We start from the raw sequence: 21,881 nt of genomic DNA on the forward strand, positions 1-21,881 counted from the left end.
AGGAAATAAAAAATGCTACTCATCCAACATTTAAAGCTAAACTAAAGGCATTTCTAATAAAGTACTGTTTCTATTCTGTCAGAGAATTTCTGAATATGTAACAAAATTAACTGTAATAGGTACCTATTTTCAATCTGCATACTATTTTGCTAATACTATGTATTATTTTAACTTATCTTTGACCTGTCCAATATCAATTGTACAATTTGTGCTGTATGATAAAACTGGACCAATAAAAAATCAAATCAAATCAAACACAACTGGCTGTCTACAGAATTCCATTGTCCAGGAGTGCTAACAACAACTCAAAGAGGTAGGGTTTTGGGATTCCATATATATATATATATATATATATATATATATATATATATATATATATATATATATATATATATAAAAAAACAAAGATGAGGTGACTTACCGAACAAAAGCGCTGGCAGGTCGATAGACACACAAACAAACACACAAAATTCAAGCTTTCGCAACAAACTGTTGCCTCATCAGGAAAGAGGGAAGGAGAGGGGAAGACGAAAGGAAGTGGGTTTTAAGGGAGAGGGTAAGGAGTCATTCCAATCCTGGGAACGGAAAGACTTACCTTAGGGGGAAAAAAGGACAGGTATACACTCGCACACACGCACATATCCATCCACACATACAGGCACAAGCAGACATATTGGTCTTTAAATATGTCTGCTTGTGCCTGTATGTGTGGATGGATATGTGCGTGTGTGCGAGTGTATACCTGTCCTTTTTTCCCCCTAAGGTAAGTCTTTCCGCTCCCGGGATTGGAATGACTCCTTACCCTCTCCCTTAAAACCCACTTCCTTTCGTCTTCCCCTCTCCTTCCCTCTTTCCTGATGAGGCAACAGTTTGTTGCGAAAGCTTGAATTTTGTGTGTTTGTTTGTGTGTCTATCGACCTGCCAGCGCTTTTGTTCGGTAAGTCACCTCATCTTTGTTTTTATATATAATTTTTCCCACGTGGAATGTTTCCTTCTATTATATATATATATATATATATATATATATATATATATATATATATATATATATATAAAACAAAGATGAGGTGACTTACCGAACAAAAGCGCTGGCAGGTCGATAGACACACAAACAAACACAATCATACACACAAACTTTCCGCTCCCGGGATTGGAATGACTCCTTACCCTCTCCCTTAAAACCCACTTCCTTTCGTCTTCCCCTCTCCTTCCCTCTTTCCTGATGAGGCAACTGTTTGTTGCGAAAGCTTGAATTTTGTGTGTATGTTTGTGTTTGTTTGTGTGTCTATCGACCTGCCAGCGCTTTTGTTCGGTAAGTCACCTCATCTTTGTTTTTATATATAATTTTTCCCACGTGGAATGTTTCCTTCATATATATATATATATATATATATATATATATATATATATATATATATATATATAATTTTTTTTTTTTTTTTTTTGCGGTTACATAATCCATTTTGTGACTGATCTTGTCTTACTTTCTGAATAGCTCTTGTATTTACAAGAATACATTGCAGAGTCACCACAGTTTCTCATTAGCAATCATAATGCTTGGAGACCTAGCTTCCAAACCTTACAACTTCATCTTTCCTCATAGAGAAAACAGTTCAGCACACCATGCTCAATAGGCTCCATGATATGACTGACATATCTGATTAGCCACAGATTATCTACCAGCTCCAGTCTGTGCTATCTTATTACAACATACATTTCACAATTGGCCAGAGGTACTCTTTCAGCTTCAACCTGTGCTAGCTTATTTCAACTCCTATTATGTACTTAGCTGTTTTTCATCATCATATTTTTCCTCTTTAAGCTTGCAAAGTGCTCTCATAATAACAACCTTGATCTTTTGCCCATAACCTCCTATACTGGTTCTGACATTTATCTCAGGCAGATTGTTTGTATCACACTGGCTGACCTTTGTGTGGCTGTAAGCAATACAGTGATGCTGTCATAGTCAATGACCCATCTTGCATAGTGTGGTATTTCAGAGCCAGATTTTGCAAGATGAAAAGACAAAAATTTTACCACAACACACATCGGCTGAGCTACACCATGTAGCAACCAGTGAATCACAACCATGTTTCTTGGTGCTGCAGGAGCATTACTGCAGCACCTGGGTGCAGAATTATGTTGGTGGCTGGCCTGCATGCCACTTAATTGATTGCAATGGCATCCCTGAAGCTCACGGTGAAACACAGCTGAAAGTATCAATTCCAATGAGCAGAAAACTGTATGTCTAGGCTGTACACTGCCACATTGCAATACAGTCTTCTACCTGATTGTACTTATTTTCCTGATTGGTATCTAATGGATATTATTATTGAATCTTGAAATTATGCCTGCAAGAGAATGATTTTAAAAAATTCCAGAAGTGCTTGGGATTTGCTGATAATATTGCTCTCCTAGCCAACAATTTTCAAGAAACCAGGCAACTAATAAAATCACTACAAGAAATAGCTCAGAAAATTGGCCTCAGAATATCATTTGAAAAAATACAAATTAAGCTAACTGACCCACCACTTGCAAAGAAAATTACAATAGGTGAACAAGAAATCAAAATTGTTGATAAATTTACATATTTAGGTGAAATTGTAACTTACAATCTAAATGAGAAACCATCATAGCAAAATACAATAAAAAACTGAACAAAGCAAATTGCAATACCAAAAACACACATAATAAAAAAAGCATATCCATAGATGCAAAATTAAAACACTATAAAATAGTTACACATTTAGATATACCATATGCAGCTGAAACCATCTTCAAAACAACTAATAAAGCAGAAATTGACAAAATATTAAAGATAAAGAGGACAATAATTAGGACAAGCATAAATAAACAATATTAAGTAAATGGGCATTGGAGAACAGCTTCAACTGAAACAGTGTACAAGAAAATAGAACCAGTAATGAGCACAATCAGGAAGAAACGTATCAGAAAACAGAATTAGAAAGGAAATAATACAAAAAATTTTGGAATAATAAGAGCAACATTAAACGGAATACAGAAATCAAGGAACACCTAAGAGAACTCCAAATTACAGTATATGACTTAAAAAGCAAAATAGAGAAAACTAGAACACCTAAGAGAACTCCAAATTACAGTATATGACTTAAAAAGCAAAATAGAGAAAACTAGAATACCGCAAGACACACAAACCAGGCTGCAAATGAAGATCAATAAAAGGACTACAGGAAGAGGATCTGAGATGACGAACGAAAGAAAATATCATGTAATACACGACCGGCCAAGGATGACAGGGGTGAACAACAGCTGTGGAGAGGCTTATGCCTCAACTGATGTGCAACTGACCACCCAGATGAACTAAGTGGCTACCAACCATGTCTCCTCAATAACTGTTCAGTGAACTTTGCTATATGGGCCTTTGCAGCAGGAGCCTGGTTCGTGTGACCATGCTGACTGCAGTTCACTGGCGATGAAGGATGATATTTGTGTGCCAATCCAACTGGACATCCACTGAGTGGCAGTAGGTGGCCTTTTTAGGTGAATGTTTTATGCTCCATTGGTGTATATGGCATGCAGCATCTGAAAGCAGACATTAAGCAAGAGTTTTGAGGTGGGGATGTTTTTTTGGCATTGTCTAGGTGATCTCATCATTCTGGATGCACAATGGATCAACACAAGTATGCATCTATCCTTGGGGATCATGTCCATCTCTGCAAGCAGTTTTATTTTTCTTCAGTATAATGGCATTTACCAGCAGGACAATGGAATATATCACACAGCTCACAGAGTACATGCATGGTTCAGAGCACTAGGATGAGTTTACCATAATCCCCTGGCCATCAGATATCCTTAATTTAAACCCAATCAAAAATCTGTGGGACCACCGTGATCAGACTCTGTGCTCTGGATCTTCATGAGAAGCCTAGCATAATTGGCCATGTCACAGGAGATGGGATGGCTCTACATCCCTGTTGATACCTGCTGGAGCCCCACTGACTCTCTTCCTGCACGTCTTGGAGTGGTCAGCTCTGCATAAGGTGGTTATTTAGGCTTTTGGCAGGTGGTCACATTAATGTGACTGGACAGTGTACATCTACATAACCTCCTGCTGTCTCATGCAGTTTAACTTTATCTATCAGGCACAGACAACTTTACGGCCCTAATTCACTCTCTCACACACACAAAAATAATTACAGTGTCTTTTGCTATACAATTTGCAGTGTCGATGTTATCTATGCTCACTACACATGGTATGCTGCACACCGCCACATCACAACAGAAGATGTAACTTATAGATGGGCCACCAGTGAGCACCACCATGAGTCATGCTAACTACAGGGCTCACCGTATTCCTTTGGGTGACACTATGGATGCCGCCAGAAGATGCTGCATTCATTTCCACTCACTGTGTGTCAGAGTGTCTGACTGTGCATCTTCTTCAGATGTCACACACCAAGTTCCGCTCTCACATCTCAGAAGACTCACAGTGAGAATACAAAGAACACTGCATGGCACTACTTAAATTCAGACTATATTCAGAACTACTATCCTGTGATCTACGACTGATAGATATTAATGGAACAACTCAGACCCCAAAGTTACATATATTTCATTTTCAGTACATATCATAAATGTAAATGGTATCTGATTCATGTACTAAATGTCTAGTGTGTTCACAGCCAGGCCACATCTTAGTAACTATGGTCACAACAGACATTTCTGGTGATGAAGGTAGATTTTCTGTTATCGACTGGACTCATGGGATACTATTAGATATCACTGGCTACAATGAAGCGATCTTTCTTGAACTGGATTCCACTACTCTCAGCAGAAAAACAGAAATAATAACTCAAATTTCTCTTTTTATTACCTAGAAGAGTATTCTTGAATTTACATACATCAAGTTTTGCCTCACCCCGGTTCCCAGAACTCCTGAAGATAGACGTTGACTGTGGATATTGTATCACAGACACAGTCCCTTTGACTGCTCAGAGATCTCACTAAACCCACCCAACAATGTAAACAACCATGCATGAGCAGTGCCTATCAGATGGAGGGACCCTGACAGCAATGCCACCATGTTGAATAATGCTTTTTGTGCAGCCACAGGACATCATGCCACAACTCAAACTGTGCGCAGTAGGCTGCATGACTCGCAACTTCACTCCCGATGTCCATGGCAAGGTCCATCTTTGCACCCATGACACTATGCGGTGCAGTTCAGATGGGCCCAACAACATGCCGAATGGACCACTCAGGATTGGCATCATGTTCTCTTCACCAATGAGTGTCACATATGCCTTCAACCACATAGTCATCGGAGACGTGTTTGGAGGTAACCTGGTCAGGCTGAATGCCTTAGACATACTGTCCAGTGAGTGCAGCAATGTGGTGGTTCCCTGCTGATTCAGGGTGGCATTATGTGGGGCCGATTTACGCCGCTGGTGGTCATGTAAGGCACCGTAATGGCTGTACGGTATGTGAATGCCATCCTCTGACAAATAGTGCAACCATATCAGCAGCATATTGGCAAGGCATTCATCTTCATGGGTGATAATTCATGCCCCCATCATGCACATCTTGTGAATGACTTCCTTCAGGATAATGACATCACTCAAGTAGGATGGCCAGCATGTTCTCCAGACATGAATCCTATCGAACATGCCTGGGATAGATTGATTGGAAAGGGCTGTTTATGGACGACGTGACCCACCAACCACTCTGGGGGATCTACATTGAGTTGCCATAGAGGAGTGGGACAATCTGGACCAACAGTGCCTTGGTGAACTTGTGGATAGTATGTCATGACATATACAGGTATGCATCAATGCAAGAGGATGTGCTACTGGGTACTGGAGGTACTGGTGTGTACAGCAATCTGGAATACCACCTCTGAAGGTCTCGTTGTATGGTGATACAACATGTAATGTGTGGTTTTCATGAGCAATAAAAAGGGTGGAAATGGTGTTTATGTTGATCTCTATTCCAATTTTCTGTACAGGTTCCATAACTCTTGGAATTGAGGTGATGCAAAACTTTTTTTGATGTGTGTATTTTCATTGTTCGAAGCAGTCTTAATTTTATGGATCAAATGGCAACCACTGAAGAGTAACAACTCACTGCACTACTTCGGATCCAGAGCCAACAAATTCATGAATTACCAACTCACATTACCAGACTGTTGGATGCACGTGGCATTCAGGTCTCACCTTCCATTGATACAGTGATAACAGAATCTTCTCACTGGGCAGAAGGGGCTCATTTCTTACATTGTGTGCACCTGGAATGATTACTCATTTGTTTAGTATTCTTTCCTGGTGTAATACTGATCATCTACTCTTCTACTCCACATGCAGAGGAAGCAAGAATATTTCATGGAGCTACCTTGAATCCCCAGAAGAAATTGAAATATCTTCAAATCACCACAAACATCCCATTTGCAAAATCCACATTGTAGCTTTCCAAGAGTAGTTTTATGTCTTCATAAGTCTCCTGAAGTTGCACTGAAAGAGCTACAGATATGGAAGGAAACTTGTTTCCATTGTGCAATAGAACAGCTTTGAGACTTCTACTTCAACTATCTATAAATAGACACAATTGAAGTTGTTCATGAAAAACCTTGATGTGTTGAAAGAGACCATTAACATCACTATAAAAAACCAAGATTTCTGTGCATTTGGTAGAAACATGCCAAATTCTAATCCCTTACCCTGTATTTTGTTATTTTACAGGATCTACTGAGCATGTTACATTGCTTCAGATATGATGCAAGTTCAGCTTTCAATTTCATTAGTTGCAACTCCCTAACAAGATCATCCAACTGCAGCTGTGTAAACAGCTGTATTTCCAAACAGCAGTCATGATTAAAACTGAAATCACTGCCATCATTTGGTTTCATCTCTGTGTCCTTTCCGGTAGTATTCTGTTTCAGTGCTGATGGGAACAGGCAGCTCTTTACTATGTGGTGGTGGAGGAACAGATGATGGTATGCAAGGATATGGAATTCTTTTCTGCTCTTGGTACTTTTGTAATACATAATATATACCATACTAAAGTAACGTTTGTGATTATGATTTGTAGACTCTCACCATATTCAAGGAATTTCAAATGCCATACATTTTCTTGTTCCACACAGCCAACACTCTAAGGTAGACTGGCAGTTGACCCAAGTCACATGTTGGTTTTCAACATGCAGACTACAATAAATGTGGTGTATCTCACAGAACTTTGTACTGTACATAATTTTATGTTTCATTATTCAGATCCAATGTAATGTCCATAAACATAACAAAAACTATCTGCTGGCAATTTACAGCTTCTGGATGTTGAAATTTTACATTTAAAAAAAAACCACAGCCAATGTTACATAAATCCACAGAACTGCATATACAGTCCCACACGACAGGGGACATTTAGTGAAAAACATCAATATACACTGACAGAAAAAAAAAAATCACACCACTGAGAAGAAGTTGTGCGACACAAATGAAAGTTGGTAGGTCTGTGTTTACATCAGGAAGATGATTTATATTCAAATTTCGCACCAGCCGCTAAGAGTGGCACTAGTAGCACTACTATGAGGATGCAAATCATGTATGCTTTAAATACAAGCTGCAACGGTGATGAGCATTAGTTACCTTTGAAATTGGACATAGGGAATTGATGTTAGTCAAGAATGCCTTTAATGTGAAAAATATGTCATTATCAACATCTCACTGAATTTGAACTAGGTCGTGCAACAGGGCTACAAGAAGCTGGATGTTCCTTATGAGATATTACAGGAAGACCTGGGAGGAATGTAGCCACTGTACATGATTACTGTGTGTGTGTGTGTGTGTGTGTGTGTGTGTGTGTGTGTGTGTGTGTGTGACTGCATAAAAATGCTACGAGCAAGGCCAGCTAGTACTAGTGAGAGAATAACCGCTTTGGTGGAGCAAATATTCCAGTTGCTAGAGGAAAATTGTTAGCAAATGCTACATCATAATGAATTGAAGGTTCAATAAGATCCTTTGTGGGCTGCGCAACAGTCACAGTCAGGCTCACATAAATTTAAGGTGCCAGTAGCAATGCCCTAATTTCCAGTAGTTCCTGCAGTAGCTAACCTATTGACACTCTTCTCCAAAAGAACAACAGAGGACATAATGATATTCATTAATGGTGTAATGGCTGCAACCAGAATGGGTAATTGGTCAGACTAAACTACTCTGTAGGTGGCCAATTTGTGCCTTATGAGTGAAACCAACACATGTGATGTATCACAAAACACAGAGCAAGGCAAATACATTTGAACAATTAGGTGAAGGTTTGCATCAGAGATACCATAAACAGAATAGTGCTAAATTTTTTCAAGAAAAGTTGAATGGGTTTGCACAGAAGACAAATGAGACTGCAATGACTTTTTCAGACAGAACCTGCAAAGTAAAATACATATATGAATCAAGAAGCAGATCACATCAAACTTAAGGACCTAGAAAACAGAACTCTCACTGTGTTTTCTGAGGAATTCCTGCGAAGTTTTCATGAGAATATGCATGGAAAATTCAGAGGATTTGCCTACAACACTGTGTTTTGCCCTGCATTTGCAAGAAATAGATACTGCTACATGAGTACATAATGATAAGCAAATTTTTGCTTCTGAGAAACATTGTTATCACTGTGGGAAGAAAGGGAATTTGAAGGTGCAATGCAGTCAACCACAATATTACAGATGTAAGTGTTTTGGCCACAAGGCAAATGAGTGTGGGACTAGGAAGCAGGGTAACAGAAACAAGCAACATAAAACATTAAACATAAACAGAAAATACTTCCAATAAGTCAGAGTGCTGCAGACATTAATGCAGAGATGGAATACTGTTGGATGGGCTTTTACATGGTGGAGAATACAAATTTCTAATCAATACTGTGATACCAGTGCACATGTATCTGTGATTACTCTAGAGCTCATGGGTAGAAGACTAGGGCTCCAAGATATAAATTATGTGGAGTGAGAAATAATTATTTGGTATAATTAGGGACAACACAGCTCATTTTTAGTATTGGAACTATAGAGTTTTGTGAGAATATGGAAGTATAGCTATTAGGACAAGGGTATTCCATGATTCTTGGACTTGACTTCCAGGACAGGCATCATGCAAAAAATCATCTTTAACAGTGCACAGTTGAACTTGATGGTAACTGTTTTCTGATGAGACGAAAAGCTGTAAACATTGCAGTGTCATCAGTATACCAATTGCTAAGGTGTTGCCAGCTAAACTCTGTATCTGCACACTGAAAATAATTACACATGACAAAGTACTTACTGGTACAGGGAGTTAGTTTGGGTATCTGCAGATGCTGGTGTGCCACAGAAGAGATTATGTTGGTTGAGGCATTACTGAATAATGAAGCATTGAGCATATTTTTTTTTACCAATGAATCATTAAATAAAATGCATTGTTTCATATAAAGAGTCACTGCACATCTACCCAATATTAATGGGGAACTGATTACTCTGATAAGCTTTGATAACTTTGGGACAGATGAAGTGAATGTCCCAAAAGGATTAACTACAGCAATTTCAGAGATACTCAAGGATGAAGATATCCATAGATCACAAGATGATCGAAGCATCAAACAAACTGTCAATGCAACTGTACAATGTGCAACGGTTTGTCACTCAAATGACTGCAATTGGGAAGGGAAGCAACTTTTGCTGTTAAGGTATTCAGATTTATTCAATTCACATGGTCCATTACCTGCAACTACTATCACACAATGCCGCATGCCAACAGGTGGTAATCCGTCACTCTTTAGGAAACCATATATAGAACAGTGAAACACCTACAGCCACTAGCAGATGAATTTATAGATCTATAACTATGTGAGGGTGGTATTGAGCATAATTATTGCCTGTGATCAGTAAATACTGTTACTGTACCAAAAAAACTCAGTTGACGGTATTCAAAAATATCGATTTTGTTGTGACTACTGTTACTTGAACGCACGACCACAATGGATGAATATCTGATCATGAATACAACCGACACATTAGACAATCTAGGAAAATGTAAATACTTTTCAATGGTTGACCTTAGAAGTGGTTATCACCAACTGGAAGTTCTTCCTGAAAACAGACCCAACACAGCTTTCCCAATATCGAAGAATGTCATGTGGATTGAAAAGTGCTCTGGCTACATTACAACACTTATTAAATGGGGTACTTCACGGATTAAAACCAAGAATCTATGTGTTACATCTCAACAATATAATTGCCTATTCCAGAACTGTAGAAGATCATGTTAAACGTCTAGACTGAGGGCAGCACACATTACACTTAGTGTGGAGAAATGCCATTTTGCACAGATACAAGTAAGTTATCTTGGGCATATTGCCAGTCAAGAAAGAGTGAGGACAGATCGTCATGTTACTTCCACCATGACGATTTTCGAACACCACAAATTACTAAATAATTAAAATTGTTCATTGGATTATGTGATTATAATAGTAAGTTCATGAAGGGATTTACTGAAATTGTACAGCCGTTAACTAAGTTATTATGAAAAGTGTTTGTTTTCAGTGGACAGCACAGTGTTAAGAAGCTTTCAAGAGGATCAAGGAGATATTAACATCAGATCCTGTATTAGTTTTCCCTGCCATTGAATAGGAATTCGTACTTGCATGCACTGCATACAACAATGCTTTTGGCTGTATTTTAAGTCAGAATGTTCGCAGGACAGAAAATCCGGTGACGTATGCCTCCAGACAATTGAACATGGCTGAAACTAATGGTTCGACAACTGAAAAAGAAATGTTAGCTTATTAACAGAATCTCTTATTTTTGTTGTTTTTTGTGTGGTTGGAAATTCATAGTGATTACAGACTACACCTCTTTAAAACAGATATTAGAGCTTAAAGAGCCACTGAGTTGATTAACGAGATGAGTATTAAAACTGAGTGAGTTCAGCTATGAAGTAATTCATAAGCCAGGAGTCAAACACACAAATGCAGATGTGTTAAATAGGAAGACAGCAGTTTTACAAGGAGTAGGTAGAAGCCAGGAAGATTGGAAAAAGGCACAATCAACTGATAGCGAGTTTCCAGGAAGTTTCATATGATAGCGAGTGTCGATTGTTTCTAATGCAACCTCAGTTTGAACTGCAAGAAGGCTTGCTGTGCAGATCAAGGAAGTGCGGACTTTGCATTGTAATACTTCCATTCAGCAGGAACTACAATATGTATACTGCCATATCTTATCAGGTCACAGAGGGAAAAGAACAACTTATAGATATGTAGCTGAAATATTTGGTGGAAAATGTGTTGCAGTGTTGCAGAAAAATGTGTAAGAAACTGCATCCCATGTGCACAAAAAGCTGGTGGGAGTCATCAGAAAATTCAGTTACAAAGACTACCAGCAGCTGACAAGCAATTTTCTATGTTAGGATTGGATGTTTTAGGATCTTTTAATAGAAAACAAGTGAGTAATAAATATGTCCTTATGATGTTAGATTATTTTTCACAATATTTAGTTATGGTATCCATTCCAGATCAGAAGGCAAATACAATAGCACAGGTCATGGTACACAACTGTTTACTGAAATTTGTTGTGCCAGAAACCATTATTATGAACCAAGGTACTAATTCTCTAACCAAACAAATGAAATAGTTATGTCGCTTACTCAAAGTTAAGAAGTTATGTATCAGCCCATTCCATTCTCAAACGAATGGATGGACACAATGAGTTCACTGTACTTTATCCAAAATGCTAAGCCATTACATAAAATCACAGCATTCACATTGGGATGAGCTTTAAGTTTTGTCGTCAACAAATATAATTTAAAATTTCATTTTGGAACTGGCCTCTCCCTATACAAGGTAACATATCGGCAAAAAATGCCATCATCTTTTCACATAATTCAACTTAAACTGGGACCACAGGGGAAAACAGTGATAAATTTTGTGAATAACTGAGAGAAATTTGGCAAAGTGTAAAACATGCTAACACAAAAGCTTAAGAGAAGCAAGAATGAATTGGGCAACAGACAAGCAAATTGCTACAATATAGAACAGGACTGAGGGTATCACTAGCTAATCCATATACCCCAAAGGCCAAAATGAAAAAGTTTTTAACGAAATATCATGGACCTTACCAAGTTATCGGAATACCTTCGCCAGTCAGTGTGAAATTACAGTTACTAGCTGGAGCTTCTATAGTCCATGTAAATACAGTCAAACTGTTTAGAGGTAAGATTCATGCATTGGCACAAATTCCTTAAACCATTGCAGAGAAAGAAGAATTACCAAGGCAACAGGAACATCAGTGAAACATACCTTATGCACTTGGGTCTGGGAAAAATGTAATTTTCACATAAATGCACATATGTTATTTCTTAGTTACTTAGGTTAGTCTTAATTTTCTTTAATTGTCATGTCCTGTGTTTGTGTACTTGTATAAAGGAGGAAGAGGACTGTCAGTACTTTATTTCTCTCAGATGGCGTACCAAGACGTTATGTAGCAAACTACTTCTAAGTATAGTATTTCTATACTATAGTAGAGGAGGTCTGATACAGAATCAGCCTCTGTAAAATGGAATTTTATTTGTTAGGCAATCAGATGTTCTACTGACAAGTCACAGATGAACAGTCATGTTTACATTCAGTGTTTGAGAAGTAAGGAATGACATACGATACAGGACAGATTCACAGCATTACAACCAGAAGAAGAGAAAGAAAGATTGTTAGATGATATGCAGAATGAGTATCAGATATTAAAACTCTCGTATGAGAAATTGAGGACTCAGTTACCATAATTAACAGAAATAGTACCAAAAATGCTAATACAGAAGAAACAAGGTTGGGGAAACTGTTAAAAACTGTGTTTGGTACAGTGAATAATGAAGATATCAAAAATTTAAACAGCACACTTGGAAATGTACAAGTGTTAGTGGAAGTTGCAGAAGCAGCTTGGTGCACAATATGCATAAAAGATGTGGAGCAAGGAATAGTCAACCTTACTAAAACAATACAGAACTTAATGACAGAATTAGAACAATATGCACAGAACACCAGGAATGTCTTAAATAATGATCTAGAGAAAATACAAACTCGGCTAAACAAACCAGATGACAATGTGGTAATAGCTACAGTGTTATGAAGCTTAGAAGACAGGATAGATGATGCAAGAACTGAGGCTGAAACTCTGCATGAAGCAGTTCATCACGCTACTTATCTACAATTGAGTGCAACATTATTAAATCCACAGCAAATTTTGATGGCATTCATAAATCACATAGAGTCTTTCCAGAGGGACCACAGTATGCCATGCCTGTAACTAGTAAGAATGTAGCTTCATTTTATCATATATCTGATGTGAGAAGGATACTGATCAAGCTAGATTGCACATTAAAATACAATTTCCAGTAGCAGGTGTAAATGCGCAATCTCAGTATTACACAATACATTAATATCCCATTAAATGGAAGACAATTGAGAAATGGATACAGATACAAACTCACAAAGTATTATTAGTTCCTAGATGGAGAGAGGCTCGTGTCATTACGTCTGTAGCAGATTAAAAAGATTGTATTACAGAAAATGTTACTACTTGTCCAACAAGGGTGATACAAATGAACAACCAGTCATGGGAAGTGCAGTTATTCTTACAGAAAATGGAGGCAGTATATTTCGAGAAAAAAGTTTTAGCTTCTCAGCTAAAATCCTAGAAAATTTGAGGTTACTGGATTTACTCCATATATACACCTATAACAGTAACTATCACATGCTATAAAAATGTTAAACCAACCGGGATAATGAAACTAGAATTGCAGGGCAGTGGATTGTTAATTAATGGAACTAGATGCGAAATGGCAGGAAGACAATTTCACCTTCCAGCTGCCATCATGGGCACAACCATGATTAAAGTGTTCCAACCAATATTGTACTGGCCAGAGGAACCACCATACGTATTACCTAAGCAAAACATAACATTTATTAACAATACCTTAGATTCCATTTCACTACAATCCGTAGATGAATTATTAACTTCGGAAAAAGGAAAAATTTCAGTCACTCAAATAATTATTATCAGTGTATCAACAACAAGTATAATCTTCATTCTAGTGTTCATTTGTGCAACTTACTTTTGTGTAAAGACTATGACATCTCGTTCAAAAGAGGACACCATCCATCAAATACCTGCAGAATGGATATGAACAAGTAATAAGTAATGTAAGTGGAAAGCGTAAATAGTGTATTCCATCAGGACAGAATGACAAAGTAGATTAATTAAGCTACCTAAGACTCAAGACTGAGGATGAGAAGCAACCCAGAAAACAGTTATAGAGTACCTTTTTTTTCAATGCAGGCCTGGCTTATACTAATTAGTAATAAGTGAAACAAAAGGAAAATATGGGACAATTTTTTTAAAGATGAGTAATGTGGTATGGCGTGGAACAGTAAGGGGTAGCAATCAGAAAATACTTTATTAAAATACGCATATTGCCTCAGGAACATTCAAGTCATCCCAGAGACCAAGGCGGAAGCAGGAATTGAGCCATTATGTCACAAATGGGTCAAGCTGATGGCACTGTCTGGTGGGTAAGGAATAAGCATTCAGCAGAAAAGAGGACAGAAAACAAAAGGAAGCGAGACAAGCATATTCGTTAGTTCATAAGGCATGTTGCAAGAAACTATATCAATTTCATATTAGCACATAGCGAGGGACCAATACAGCACTTAACAGTCTGGTAAGTGATTGTAGCAGAATAAGGACACATTTGGTCACTACGAACTGAGCTTCAAATCACAGCCTCATGCTAGCTCCCTTTAAGTACTCCAGCTCTTGTCATGAGTTGATCACTTGGATCGATTGTGTTCACAGTAACAGTACTCAATTCCATGATTACAATTCTGTAGTGAATCTATTTCCTAATGTTCCAGCACAGTCTGTGAACTAGCTGAACATGTACTGGTACTCAAGATGATGGCCTTCATCAGATGAAGATCATGCTCCTCACCACCTACCATCTACTGATGGAGAAACTGGCTGTCTTCCAACAACACCACATTGCAGAGTGCAGTCAATAATGGACTTCAATACTGAAGCCAACAATAAGGTCTCTTGGGGTCCACATTCCCACTCAACATTCGGGCGCCTATGGGTGTTGAAATGTACAAGTGAAAGGAAGATGATCAGCTGAGCACACGACTACTGACACCAGGTACACATGGATGGGTCATCAAGGGTCATGACAGAATTTGGAGTGGGACTGAGCACACTCTGCAGCCAGCATGAGAACCATTTCATATTGGGCAGCCACTGCCCCACTCACCGACACTTGCCATGCCTTGCTGACATCACCTGCAACCATGAACTGACTCGAAGGACGTCAGCTAGAATCCAACATGCAGCTGAATTAGCAACAGCTGAGGCTGCTGCAGAAAACTGATGACTTGTAAAGATTGCAAAAAAAAACTGAACTTAGAATATTTTACAGGCATTGTTGATGTTTCATGGGTTCCCCACAGCTATCCTAACCTCACACAGAGGTGTCTCTGCTCATCCCTCTGTAATACATTAATATTTGTTCATCTGTATATTTTTTAAGTTTAATATTTATTTTGAGGATTTGCCTCTTCTCTCTGCTTCCACTGAAAATTCCACTTTTGTGTGACACAAGGAACTGCAAGAGTGTTCCTATCAGAATCATTCAACATGTTGACATTTCAGTACCTAGACTCATCACATTTCTTATACACAGCAAGGTAAATGAAATAGAAACTTACAACCAAATCATTTCAAACATTTTGTATGGGGAAGTATTACTTGTTAACACAGACACATGTGAGTGAATGTTACTGGCCCCTCACACAGCAAGAAAGATAACTTAACGTCATCATAAGGATTGTGTCTATCACTGAATGTACACAATGCTGCATCTCATGAATTGTTCTGGAGGTTTTGCCCTCAGTGTATGAAGTCTGTTCAAAAAATTCCAGAACATTCATAATTTCATGATATGGTGCGTTGGCATGAAATGCGGTTGGCATCCCTGCACACACCTGTGTTTAATGTGTTACTGCCATAAGTTGCATTGTTGTATGTCTGTTAGTTATTATTCAGTGCTTCACTGAGTGGAACATTGTGTTGGACAGTTTGCAAATTTCAAGATGGCAGAGGTACAGGAGTAATACGTCTGCATTAAATTTTGTGTGAAATTCAAGAAAACCTTTAGAGAGGCACACCAAATAATGCAGGAAGCCTACAGTAATGAGTAGTGCTTAAGTGGTACTCCGTGTTACAAATAGTTCACATGGATTAAAGATGGAAGTCAAAGATGACCCTCATTCAGGATGCCCTTTGATGTCTACTGACAACGAACATGTCAGGAAAGTCAATTAAATTGTGTGTGCCAATCAAAGACTGACTCTTTGAGATATTGCAAAAGAATGTAACATTTCAGTTGGATCATGTCATGAAATCCTGACCCAGCATCTTGGAATTCATCAAGTTGCCAGCAAGTTTGTCCCACGGGAGACGAGTCAAGTCAAGAATGACCTTTGTTTCACAATCCATGAAGGGCTTTTGGATCGCACAGATGAGAATGAGAAGCTGCTTGAGAGAATCATAACTGATGGTAAGATGGGAGTGTAGGGTTATGATATCTAGACTAAAATCCGATCTTCACAATGGATCAATAAAGGATCTGCAAGACCAAAAAAAGGTCATCAGGTCTGGTCAAATGTCAAAGCCATACTGATAGTTTTCTTTGACTTTGAAGGACTAGTTCATCAAAAATTAGTGCCACGGGGACAAGCTGTTAATTGATGGTATTATTGGGATGTATTGCAATGCGCAAGAGAATATGTGAAGGAAACAACCTGAAATGTGGTGAGATAATTCACGGCTCTTGCATCTCAACAATGTACCCACATATTCATCCCTGTTGGTGTATGACCATTGCACAAAAACGAAATCACTGTGCTGTCTCATCCTCCGTACTCTCCAGACCTGGCCTCTGTGGACTTCTTTATTTCCAAAGTTGAAAACCCCATTGAAAGGACAAAGATTTGCAATGACAGATGAGATAAAAGAAAATTCGCAAATGGTGCTTTGTGCAATCCAGCAAGATGCATACCAATACTGGTTCCAGAAATGGAAACTGCATTGGGAGCAGTGTATCAATTGTGGTGGTGAGTATTTTGAAGGCCAGTATACAATAAGTAAAAGGTAAGCATAGAAAAATTTTGTGGACAAAGTTCCATTACTTTTTATACAGACCTCGTACTTGGTAATCCATGTTGGAAGCAATCAAATGGAAATGACAACATGTTATAGATTGTGGGGCAGCTGTCGACAGTAAGTGAAAGCTGTTGCTACATAAACACGGGGTTCTGTATTGGTCATTGCAGGGATTAAAAATCTGCCTCCACCGACAGGTATTTTAGGAGATAGACTGAATAGACTGCCAGAAAATGGTAATTCACCATAAGATGAAAGGAGAGCATGTGCTTCTGTAATGTCAAATAACGGTATGGAAAGGAAAGATAGCTACTCACCACATAGAAGCAGCTTTGACTTACAGATAGGCACAATCGGAAAAACTGCTAAAACAATATACTTTTAGACAAAACCCTTCTTCAAAAATAGAAAATACAGACATCCACACAGGCTCAACTCATATACACATGGCCACTGTCTCTGAGCTCCAGCACTATGAAAGCTTAAAATTTAAAATCAGTCTTTTTCATGGTGTCTGTCTGCAACTCAGTGCCTCCTCCATGTGGTGATTAGCAATCTTGCCTTTCCATATTGTTGCTTCTGAAATGTCGTAGATGCACTGCAAAGTGATGCACCAAGAAATCCAAGATTTTATTGTCATCTCTGTAGTGTGAGCAACATGTAATGGCTGCTGTAAGATGTTGTAAGTACTTCTGAAATACTGCTTGCTCCTTTGCTACAATAAATGGGGGCCACAGTCTAAGATTCCATGTCTTGCGGTTAACTATAAATATGCATCTGCTAAATGTGTTTCAGAAAAATGTTTTTCACCAGCTCAGTACTTCCATTGGTCTGAGAATTGGGCAGAAATATGTGTCTGTGTGGGCGTTTATTGCGACTTTAGGTCTCTGCATAACCAAAGTGAAGCATTAAGATTTTTTATATACCCCGTGTTTGTGGTTCAATTCTTGTACTTACAGGTTTTGTGAAACCTGTGCTCTGGAGGTGGTCTAGTTTCTCTTTAATTTCTTATGTGATTGTCATTAGTTTCAAGATGATGTGAGATTCTAAATTGTTAGTGCAGCTGAGACCAGGCTTAAATAATGCTTCAAATTCTTTGTATAACTCTTCACACTTAATAAAGGGGATGTCTTGTACAATATTTCACCATTAAGTTCACTGCATATTGAATGGTGGACCTGAATGTAGTGAATGTAACCAGTCCACAAATATTTGACACATGAACTGGTGCTATCACAAATATATGAATTTTACATACTAGTGGTTGTAACTTGTTTTAACAATACATACATCCTCATTTGAGATTCACTGTATGGGATTAACCAGTGGTTTATCTGTGATGTAAGTTAATGTAATCTGTAATAGATTTCCTATTAACTTATGTGACCGTGGTACCAGTGTCATCTTGAAAGGACACCAGGTGCTGTTTGATGGCTAAACATCATAGCCATTTTATATGGTTTATTTGATCCAGGGTAACACTGAGCTTCTAATGTTTTAACATGTATTTTGATAGTTTCATTTTCTGAGTGTGATAGTGCCAGCTTGCTGCTGCACACATTTGCTATGTGGCATTATCTATCACAATCCCAGCAGACTCAATTACAGAATTGGCATTTCTATCTGTCATGCACAATGAAGCATATGGGCAGCAAGACAGTCACTATGCCATATGCAGGTACTGATTTGTTGGCTGCCTTTCGAGCTTCTTTCTTGGCAGCAGTGTTCTGTTAGAGACAGATGGTCATAGTATTTCTAGTGTGCTATGTCACCAACAAAAATGGGGCTACTGTTGTGATCTTGGACTGTTATTTGTGGATGATGAAGATAATGTTTATGCTGTTTGCAACAGTGATTTTTCAGGCTGCTACACTATCTAAAAATTGAAATGTTGGCAAGTTGAAATACGTGTGATCTCATGATGTAACACATAGCTTCACTGTATCATGCTGATTTTCTTTACCTGTTGCATGCTGTACTATTATGTCAACAATTAAAGAATCCATATATGATGTCTGGCACTGATAACAAGTGAAGGCACACTTACACCTGTCACCCAAACCTTATACGACTGACACACATTTAGGTGGCTGACAAAAGTGTAATCTTACAGGTATGATGTGTGTTTGTTTATGATAACTTGGTGTTAGTAAGTTATCCATTTCTACGAATGATAATGAATCTAGTTCTGTTGCTGGGCTAGCTGTAAGAAATGAAAGTAAAACCCATTACAATGGAAAGGAAAATGCTTTCTGCCTCTATGCATCATTTATGTAAAATGATCTGGAGTGTTGCCATAGTCACGTTATATGAGACTCTCAATCCTCTTTGTCTTCACTGAGCGATGGAAAAGCTGGAAGCAGCACTGAAGCTGGTGCAGGTGATGTTTCCAGTATTTTCTGGTTGGCTGAATGTGGTTTCTGTTGCACAAAGTTATTTCAGAATTTTTTCTGCTGTTGCTGCAGTTCATACTACTGTTCCTGACATCATGCCTTTGCTTTTCATCCTGCCATTACTGTTGTTGTTCTTGTAAGGCCATTTGTTGCTGCTAAGCCTTTATAATTCCCAGGCCCATTTTTCTCTCTGCTGGTTCACACATAATTTAAGAAGCACCTCATGACCAAGTAAGCATTTTATTACAATCATAAATAAGACAATACATGAAAAAGCAAAAGTACAAACCAATGAATGGCAGAAATATTTCCATTTGGAGAGCTCACGTCCTGCAAGGAAACTAGTGCATGCTCAAAATTCATCAAAGGCACAATCATAAAAAGTCTGATGAGCATCCACAGGCAACTCCCAGGAAAAGTAGTAGGCACTGTAAAGAAATCACTCTGACACATGCTAGAGGTAAGCAGTTTGGCAAAGTTTTCAAGTCACGTGAGTGCTGTTGCAGTGGCATTTATTTGAAGTATGTCATACTGGACATACCCACTGCAGATAGTGTGACTCATGCTGTTGTGGCTGCATGCGTGCAACATAACTTGTGCCTCTGCAGAGTGAGTGCCCACAGATGGTTGAATGTCGCTGGTGTTTGCTGTTAACATCACCACTGGACACTAAATCTTTTCTAAATAAACCTACTACCCTGCAAATGAAATAAAGTCTGCCCCTTGTTTTGTATGTGGTTGATCCTTTAATTTCATTTCCTGCTTCCAGCTAGCTATATGATCAACATATGTAACTCATTAAACCTGTAGCCAAAGATATAACAAGTAATATTTTGTAAAGTACACAAATTAATACAGACTGGATCATGGTCAATCATTAGATTTGTGAAAAGACTGTAGTTATAAGTTATGTTAGTACTTGAAGAGTCAACAGGTGTAGTGCTGGTTCATAGTGTCCGGTGGGCATAGTACACTACGTGATCAAAAGTATCCGGACACCCCCAACAACATACGTTTTTCATATTAGGTGTATTGTGCTGCCACTTACTGCCAGGTACTCCATATCAGCGACCTAAGTACTCATTAGGCCTCGAGAGAGAGAAGAATGTGGCATTCCGTGAAACTCACGGACTTCAAACGTGGTCAGGTGATTATTGGGTGTCACTTGTGTCATACGTCTGCATGAGAGATTTCCACACTCCCAAACATCCCTAGGTCCACTGTTCCCAATGTGATAGTGAAGTGGAAACATGAAGGGACACATACAGCACAAAACAGTACAGGCCGACCTTGTCTGCTGACTGACAGAGACCGCCGACAGTTGAAGAGAGCTGTAATGTGTAAAAGGCAGGCATCTACCCAGACCATCGCACAGGAATTCCAAACTGAATCTGGATTCACTGTGCAAGTAGTATGACAGTTAGGCAGGAGGTGAGAAAACTTAGATTTCATGGTAGAGAGACTGCTCATAAGTCACACATCACACTGGTAAATGCCAAACGACGCCTCACTTGGTGTAACGAGCATAAACATTGGACGACTGAACAGTGGAAAAATGTTGTGTGGAGTGGCAGATCACTGTACACCATGTGGCAATCCGATGACAGGGTGTGGGTATGGTGAATGCCCAGTGAACATCATCTGCCACTATGTGTAGTGCCAACAGTAAAATTCGGAGGCAGTGGTGGTATGGTGTGGTCTTGTTTTTCATGGAGGGAGCTTGCACCCCTTGTTGTTTTGCATGGCACTATCACAGCACAGGCCTACACTGATGTTTTAAGCACTTTCTTGCTTCCCACTGTTGAAGAGCAATTCAGGGATGGTGACTGCATCTTTCAACATGATTGGACACCTGTTCATAATGCATGGCCTGTGGCAGAGTGATTACATGACAATAACATCACTGTAATTCACTGGCCTGCGCAGAGTCCTGACCTGAATCCTAAAGAACACCTCTGGGATGTTTTGCAATGCCAACTTCGTGCCAGGCCTCAATGACCAATATCAATACCTCTCCTACGTGCAGCACACTGTGAAGAATGGGCTACCATTCCCCAGCACCTGATTGAACAGATGCATGCGAGGGTGGAAGCTGTCATCAAGGCTAAGGGTGGGCCAACACCATACTGAATTCCAGCATAACTGATGGAAAGCGCCATGAACTTGTCAGTCATTTTCAGCCAGGTGTCCAGATACTTTTGATCACATAGTGTATTTCAATAATCAGACCTGTTGCCATAGTCAGCTGGATTGATGAATTGATCTCCTTTGTGTACATAGCCAACTTATAT

The sequence above is a fragment of the Schistocerca serialis genome, chromosome 9, assembly GCF_023864345.2.
Source record: "Schistocerca serialis cubense isolate TAMUIC-IGC-003099 chromosome 9, iqSchSeri2.2, whole genome shotgun sequence".
Classification (NCBI taxonomy): Eukaryota; Metazoa; Arthropoda; class Insecta; order Orthoptera; family Acrididae; genus Schistocerca; species Schistocerca serialis.